At 39.6% G+C, this 8683-nt stretch overlaps 1 pseudogene; it reads left to right on the top strand.

The window, feature by feature from the left end:
- The window catches only part of LOC115413516 (REST corepressor 1-like), an 8460-nt pseudogene extending 3325 nt beyond the window's left edge, over window positions 1-5135 (top strand).
- The last annotated feature ends 3548 nt before the right edge of the window (window positions 5136-8683 follow it).

Genomic DNA, 8683 nt, shown 5'->3' with positions numbered 1-8683 from the left:
CTTTTATTATTCCTGGAAGAAAACCTCGCAGCAAAACCAGCCTGATGGACCGACAGACACGGAAACACAAAAGAGAACGAGACGACAGGTGAGTGGATCTACTGGATCTGCCAGTTCCACTGGATCTGCCGGTTCCAGTGGCTATACTGGTTCCACTGGATCTCCTGCTTGTGCTGGTTGTGTTGGACATGTGCAGGTGGATCTAACAGGTCAACTGTGTCTTTCAGTGATGAGGAGGGGGACGACAGTAACGGAAACCTACACAGTGACTCAGAGTTCGACCAAACCAAAGACGACAAGAAGGAGGTCAAGCAACAGCTTATATTCTTTACATCCTTTAGAACCTTTACATCCTTTACACTGTTTACATCCTTTAAATTTAATCTATAGTCTGCTCAGTTGTATTTGGTTTTTAATTTGGTGAGTTTTACCTGTTGTTGATTTCAGATGAGTTCTGCATCAGAGAAGTCAGAGGTCAAACCATCTCCAGGGTTAGGGTTAAAGGTGAGAGCACAACATTTGTCTCATAGACCCCTCTGTCTCATAGACCTGTCTGTCTCTGTATGGCCTGTCTCATAGACCTGTCTGTCTCATAGACTCCTTTGTCTCATAGACCTGTCTGTCTCATAGACCCGTCTGTCTCATAGACACCTCTGTTTCATAGACCTGTGTGTCTCTGTGTGGCCTGTCTCCTAGACCTGTCTGTCTCATAGACCCCTTCGGTCTTATAGACCCATCTGTCTCATAGACCTGTCTGTCTCATAGACCCTTCGGTCTTATAGACCCATCTGTCTCATAGACCTGTCTGTCTCATAGACCCTTCGTCTTATAGACCCATCTGTCTCATAGACCTGTCTGTCTCATAGACTGTCTGTCTCTGTAAGGCCTGTCTCACATGTCTGTCCCCTCCCCAGTCGTCCCACTCGTCCTCTGGAGGTTAAAGCAGCTCAGCGTGTGAAGAAACGTCCTCCTAAGGGGATGTTTCTGAAACAGGAGGACGTCCTGGCTCTGTCCAGCAGTGCCCCCTCTGCTCAGGGACTGATACGCCAACTGGACTGTCAACTGGTGTCCATCAAGAGACAGGTGTGTCCTCTTCCCTGGCTGTTGGTCTGTCCGTTCACCTGTCCACCTCTCACCCCTGTGTCTCTGTCGTCTCAGATTCAGACAATGAAACAGACGAACAGCGCTTTGAAGGAGAAGCTGACCACAGGACTGGATGAGTTCAGGCAGCCAGAGGTGGTAACCATGGCAACGGACCAGCAGTACAGTGGTTTCCATAGTTACCCACAGGCACCCACACCATGCTTCTTTGTTTTGTTTCAGGTGAATCAGAAATTTAACACTCGCTGGACCACAGAGGAGCAGCTGCTGGCTGTTCAAGGTAAATACACCTGTAAATATACCAGTAAATATACCTGTAAATACACCTGTAAATACACCTGTAAATACATCTGTAAATACACCTGTAATTACATCTGTAAATATACCTGTACATGTACCTGTAAATGTACCTGTAAATACACCTGTAAATATACCAGTAAATATACCTGTAAGTACATCTGTAAATACACCTGTAATTACATCTGTAAATATACATGTACCTGTAAATACACCTGTAATTACATCTGTAAATATACATGTACCTGTAAATGTACCTGTAAATACACCCATAAATATACCTGTAAATATACATGTAAATACACCAGTAAATACACCTGTAAATATACATGTAAATACACCTGTTAATACACCTGTAAATATGCCTGTAAATACACCTGTAAATATACTTGTAAAAACACCCGTAAATACACCTGTAAATACACCTGTAAATATACCTGTCAATACACCAGTAAATACACCTGTAAATATACCTGTAAATACACCTGTAAATACACACGTAACACACACCTGTAAATGCACCTGTAAATACATATGTAACACACCTGTAAATACACCTGTAAATACACCTGCAAATATACCTGTAAATATGTCTGTAAATACACCCTTAAATATACATGTAAATACACCAGTAAATGCATCTGTAAATGCACCTGTAAATACATCTGTAAATACACCTGTAAATATACCTGTGAATACATCTGTAAATTCATCTGTAAATATACCTATGAATACACCTGTAAATATACCTGTAAACACATGCATATATACCTGTAAAAACAACTGTAAATACATATGTAAAGATAACTGTAAATATACCTGTAAATACACCTGTAAAGACATATGTAACACACACCTGTAAATATACCTGTAACTACATATGTAAATATACCTGTTCATACACCTGTAAATACATCTGTAAATACATATTTAACACATACCTGTACATATACCTGTAAATACACCTGTAAATATACGTGTAAATACACCTGTGAATATACCTCTAAATTTACCTGTAAATATACCTGTAAAAACACCTGTAAATACACCGGTAAATATACCTGTCGATACACCAGTAAATACACCTGTACATACACCTGTAAATACACGTGTAATTACACATGTAACACACACCTGTAAATATACCTGTAAATACACATGTAATACATATTTAACACCCACCTGTAAATACACCGGTAAATATACCTGTGAATACACCTGTCAATACACCAGTAAATACACCTCTAAATACACCCCTAAATATACCTATACATACACCTGTAAATACATATGTAACACACAGCTGTAAATATACCTGTAAATAAATATGTAAATACACTTGTAAACATACCTGTAAATATACCTGTTCATACACTTGTAAATGCACCTGTAAATACATATGTAACACACACCTGTAAATATACCTGTGAATACACCTGTAAATACACCTGTGAATACACCTGTCAATACACCTCTAAATATATCTGTACATACACCTCTAATATATCTGTACATACACCTGTAAATATACCTGTTCATACACCTGTAGATACACCTGTAAATACATATGTAACACACACAGCTGTAAATATACCTTTAAATGTACCTGTAAATACACCTGTAAATACATATGTAACACACACCTGTATACACCTGTAAATATACCTGTAAGTACACCTGTAAATACATATGTAACACACACCTGTAAATATACCTGTAAATACATATTTAACACACACCTGTAAATACACCGGTAAATATACCTGTGAATACACCTGTCAATACACCAGTAAATACACCTCTAAATACACCCCTAAATATACCTATACATACACCTGTAAATACACCTGTAAATGCATATGTAACACACAGCTGTAAATATACCTGTAAATAATATGTAAATACACTTGTAAATATACCTGTAAATATACCTGTTCATACACTTGTAAATGCACCTGTAAATACATATGTAACACACACCTGTAAATATACCTGTAAATACACCTGTAAAGATATATGTAACACTCACCTGTAAATATACCTGTAAATACATATGTAAATATACCTTTAAATGTACCTGTAAACACACCTGTAAATACATATGTAACACACACCTGTAAATGCACTTGTAAATATACCTGTAAGTATACCTGTCAATACACCTGTAAATACACCTGTAAATACACCTCTCAATATACCTGTGCATACGCCTGTAAATATACCTGTACATACACCTGTAAATACATATGTAACACACAACTGTAAATGTACCTGTAAATAAATATGTAACACATCTGTACATATACCTGTAAATACACCTGTAAATGCATATATAACACACACCTGTAAAAACATCTTTACATTCTTTTACCCATTTGCCAATTACATGCAGCTATCAGAAAATATGGGCGGGACTTCCAGGCGATCTCTGATGTTATTGGTAACAAGTCGGTGGTCCAGGTGAAGAATTTCCTGGTGAACTATCGTCGGAGGTTCAACCTGGATGAGGTTCTACAGGAGTGGGAGGCGGAGCATGGGCTGGAGGGTGGAGTGGGGGGCGGAGATGAGGACAAAATAGACGTTTCACCCTGTGAGGAGGAGGAGCCTGTCACCAAGGAGACAAAGGAGGTGAGACAACTGAAAGTCCCACAATCCACCATTCAGTAGGACTAGTGTATAGGCCCCATGGGACCGCCATACTTCACCTTTGACCTTTGAACGTGTTGAACTATATCTGTCAAGGGATGATTTGAGCCTCCAGCTACCCACACAGCCGAAGAGCTAACCAGCAACTAGCACTGCGCTGCTTATGTTAGCCACACAGCCTAAGCGCTAACCAGTGGCCTGAGGCTCCATCTGCAGCCACTAGCACTGCGCTGCTAACGTTAGCCTGAGAACCTATTGAGCTAACAAAGGCTTTGATCTAAATCTGAGTTGTGGAGGGTAATGGCGGCGCTGGAGCTAGTCGTTTGTCCCAGCGAGGTTGCCGTAGCGAGTCGTAAAAAATGGCCGACAGAGATAAACGCTTCTACACGTGCATGACTCCCATCATCCCCTGATAAATATCAACATTTACACTTGAGTGTGGGTTCAAAGGTCATTGTATAGGTTTTGAAGGTCAAAGGTCGTTAGAATGTATTCTATTGTATGTGTGAACACAGTAAAGGTGTTTGGACTGTAAACAGATACATCTGATAGGAGTTCAGTTCTACTGAGTTCTGTCCAGTTCCATTGAGTTCTGTTCAGTTCTTCTGTGTTCTGTTGAGTTCTACTGTGTTCTTTTCTCCACAGGAACCCTCATCTGCAGTGGAATCCCAGAATCCTCAGGGCTCCTGAGAATGTCTGACCTTTGGATTTTTATTGGTCAGTTTTTGATTTGTATTAATCGAACTCTCACCTGATGATGTCACTGCTTTGGACCAATAAGGCTCCTGAGACCTGAAAGTGGGTGTGGTCTCTTTAAACCTATATGTTTTTTGTTTTTCATAATCTCTGGTTTTATTTGGCTTACGTCAGTTTGCTTTGTTTGTTGTTTGTTTGTTTTGTGTATGGGTGGGGCTTATGGGCAGTGGGAGGGGCCTGTGCTGCCGATGTCATTTGAGTGAAAATAAAACCAAAGTTACCAAATAAACACGTTTGTTTACTTTAAAACCTGGAATGTTTGATAGTGTTAAATGTGACACACACGTCACAACTGACAGACCACCTTCAGGGACACAACGGCGACAGACATGACAGTGCCAGCAGTGGACACTACAGCGCTGGACATGACGGCGCCAGCAGTGGAGAAGACAGCGCTGGACACGACGGCACTGGACACTACCGCGCCAGCAGTGGACATGACAGCGCTGGACACGACAGTGCCAGCAGTGGATACGACGGCGCTGGACACGACAGCAGTGGACATGACAGCACTGGACACAAAGTGGTGTCTGTCAAACGTGTTCTCACTCCTCAACGTCACGTATGGACACTTGGTCGTGGTCAAATCCACTTCTATGTCAATCTCTCAGTTTTGGGTTTGGGTGCGCGGGTCAATCTGTCCCATCTGTCCCATGTGCCTGAAGGTTTAGTTGATGTGGTCAGAATGACAACGAACGTCCTACATATGGACATGATGTGGGCTCTGAACAACAGCAGCTTTCAAACGCAGAGGATGGACTGGAGTGTTGGAATGAGGTGGGAGGCAGAGGACCCTCAGCTCCCACAGAGGACCCAGCTCCAACTGAGGACCCTCAGCTCCCACACGGGACCCTCAGCTCCAGAGGCGATTTCTCAAGACTGCAAGGGAAGCTGAGCTTCCCCTAAAATTACCAAAATTAAATGGTCAAATATATACGGTTATGTTGACGTTTCATTGACTACAAATGTGTTAGAACACGTTCATCTTACAGACGAGTTCATTCAGAATCAGCTTTATCACAAATCAACAGACTCAATGTTGTTCACTTCTCATACATTCCCGTTGCGCTGTTTTCTCATACGATACACGATACAATATGGTCAATGCATTTGCCTGTAGATGCTCAGCGTCCATGCACATCAATGGGACTTCATGGAACAGTTTTATTCTTTGCCTCAAAACTGGACGGTAGTTGGATAAATGCCATGATGTTGTCCCGCCCCCGGACACTCAGCGTCTCTGAGGGTGAATGGGTGGGTGGATCTTGGCCGGGCCAGATGCTGGGCTTCCACATGCTGATTGGAGGATCGATTGAAAGGCTGAATCCCGTTTGATTGACAGCTATTTTGAGATAAACTCCTTCACTGACAGAGTTCAGTTTAATACCTTCGTGCATTCTGCTGTGAAATGGAGAGAGAAACCACTATGAAATTACTTGTTCATTTCTTGCACTGTAAATAAAACACTCATTGGACTTCCTTGTTTCAGTTTAACATAATTTCAACATTTTCTTGTTTCAGTTACATAATTTAATCATTTCTTGTTTGAGTTTAATATCGTTTTGTAGATAGTTAAATCAATCATACTGTTGGTTAGGTCGGAGTGAACTAGCTATCAAGTCCCTGGAAAAGACACCTACTTGGTACAATAAGGTCACTGACCATTTTCTTAAAATGGAACGGAAGGCCGAATTTATGTTTAAATAACTTGACAATTTTTTTTGATGTAAGCCGACAATGAGCTTCCCCTCTCTGAAAGATGAGCAGCCGCCACTGCTCAGCTCCTACTAATGTACCAGGTATTTACTCCATTACTGTAACAGGTACTTACTCCACTACTGTATCAGGTACTTACTCTACTACTGTACCAGGTACTGATACCACTACTGCACCAGGTACTGACACCACTACTGCACCAGGTACTTACTCCACTACTGTACCAGGTACTGATACCACAACTGTACCAGGTACTTACTCCACTACTGTACCAGGTACTTCTCTGTACAGGTGGAGCCCAGAGTCCAAGTCGGGGAAAGAGGGGAGGGATGAGGTGGATCAAACCATTTTCAAGACAAAGTGGTGGTGGTGGTGGTGGAGTGTTGTATTTTTGTTGTTAAAATATTGCGTTTCATCCATGGACTGTTTATGGTGTTGACTGTTTATGGCTGGACTGTTTATGGTGCGACTGCTTATGTTTGGACTGTTTATGGTGCGACTGTTTATGGTTGAACTGTTAATGGAGTTGACTGTTTTTTGGTTCGACTGTTTATGGTGCGACTGTTTTTGGTTGGACTGTTTATGGTTGAACTGTTTATGGTTGAGCTGTTTATGGTTGAACTGTTCATGGTTGGACTGTTTATGGTTGGACTGTTTATGGTGTTGACAGTTTTCTAGCATGTTAAGAACGGACATAAAGTAAAAAGAAAAATTTCAGTACCCATTAACCGAGTTAATGAAATAACGGAGTTAAAGAACTGAGTTAATGGAAGAATGGAGTTAAAGAACGGAGTTAATGAAAGAACAGAGTTAATGAAAGAACAGAGTTAAAGAACAGAGTTAATGAAAGAATGGAGTTAAAGAATGGAGTTAATGAAATAACGGAGTTAAAGAACGGAGTTAATGAAAGAACAGAGTTAATGAAAGAATGGAGTTAAAGAACAGAGTTAATGAAAGAATGGAGTTAAAGAATGGAGTTAATGAAATAACGGAGTTAAAGAATGGAGTTAATGAAAGAACTGAGTTAATGAAAAAACTGAGTTAATGAAATAACGGAGTTAAAGAATGGAGTTAATGAAAGAACTGAGTTAATGAAAGAACGGAGTTAATGAAAGAATGGAGTTAATGAAAGAACGGAGTTAATGAAATAATGGAGTTAAAGAACTGAGTTAATGAAAGAACCAAGTTAATGAAAGAACCGAGTTAAAGAACTGAGTTAATGAAAGAACAGAGTTAATGAAAGAATGGAGTTAATGAAAGAACGGAGTTAATGAAATAACGGAGTTAATGAAAGAATGGAGTTAATGAAAGAACAGAGTTCATGAAAGAACCGAGTTAAAGAACAGAGTTAATGAAATAATGGAGTTAAAGAATGGAGTTAATGACAGAACTGAGTTAATGAAAGAACTGAGTTAATGAAATAACGGAGTTAAAGAATGGAGTTAATGAAAGAACTGAGTTAATGAAAGAACGGAGTTAATGAAAGAATGGAGTTAATGAAAGAACGGAGTTAATGAAATAATGGAGTTAAAGAACTGAGTTAATGAAAGAACCAAGTTAATGAAAGAACCGAGTTAAAGAACTGAGTTAATGAAAGAATGGAGTTAAAGAACAGAGTTAATGAAAGAATGGAGTTAAAGAATGGAGTTAATGAAATAACGGAGTTAAAGAATGGACTTAATGAAAGAACTGAGTTAATGAAAAAACTGAGTTAATGAAATAACGGAGTTAAAGAATGGAGTTAATGAAAGAACTGAGTTAATGAAAGAACGGAGTTAATGAAATAACGGAGTTAAAGAATGGAGTTAATGAAAGAACGGAGTTAATGAAAGAACAGAGTTAATGAAAGAATGGAGTTAATGAAAGAACAGAGTTCATGAAAGAACCGAGTTAAAGAACAGAGTTAATGAAATAGTGGAGTTAAAGAATGGAGTTAATGACAGAACTGAGTTAATGAAAGAACTGAGTTAATGAAATAACGGAGTTAAAGAATGGAGTTAATGAAAGAACGGAGTTAATGAAAGAACGGAGTTAATGAAAGAATGGAGTTAATGAAAGAACGGAGTTAATGAAATAATGGAGTTAAAGAACTGAGTTAATGAAAGAACCAAGTTAATGAAAGAACCGAGTTAAAGAACTGAGTTAATGAAAGAACAGAGTTAAAGAA

Source organism: Sphaeramia orbicularis, chromosome 22 (genome assembly GCF_902148855.1).
Source record: "Sphaeramia orbicularis chromosome 22, fSphaOr1.1, whole genome shotgun sequence".
NCBI classification, from domain to species: domain Eukaryota; kingdom Metazoa; phylum Chordata; class Actinopteri; order Kurtiformes; family Apogonidae; genus Sphaeramia; species Sphaeramia orbicularis.
The sequence above is the reverse complement of the archived record's forward strand: the minus strand, read 5'-3'. Positions and strand labels throughout refer to the sequence as shown.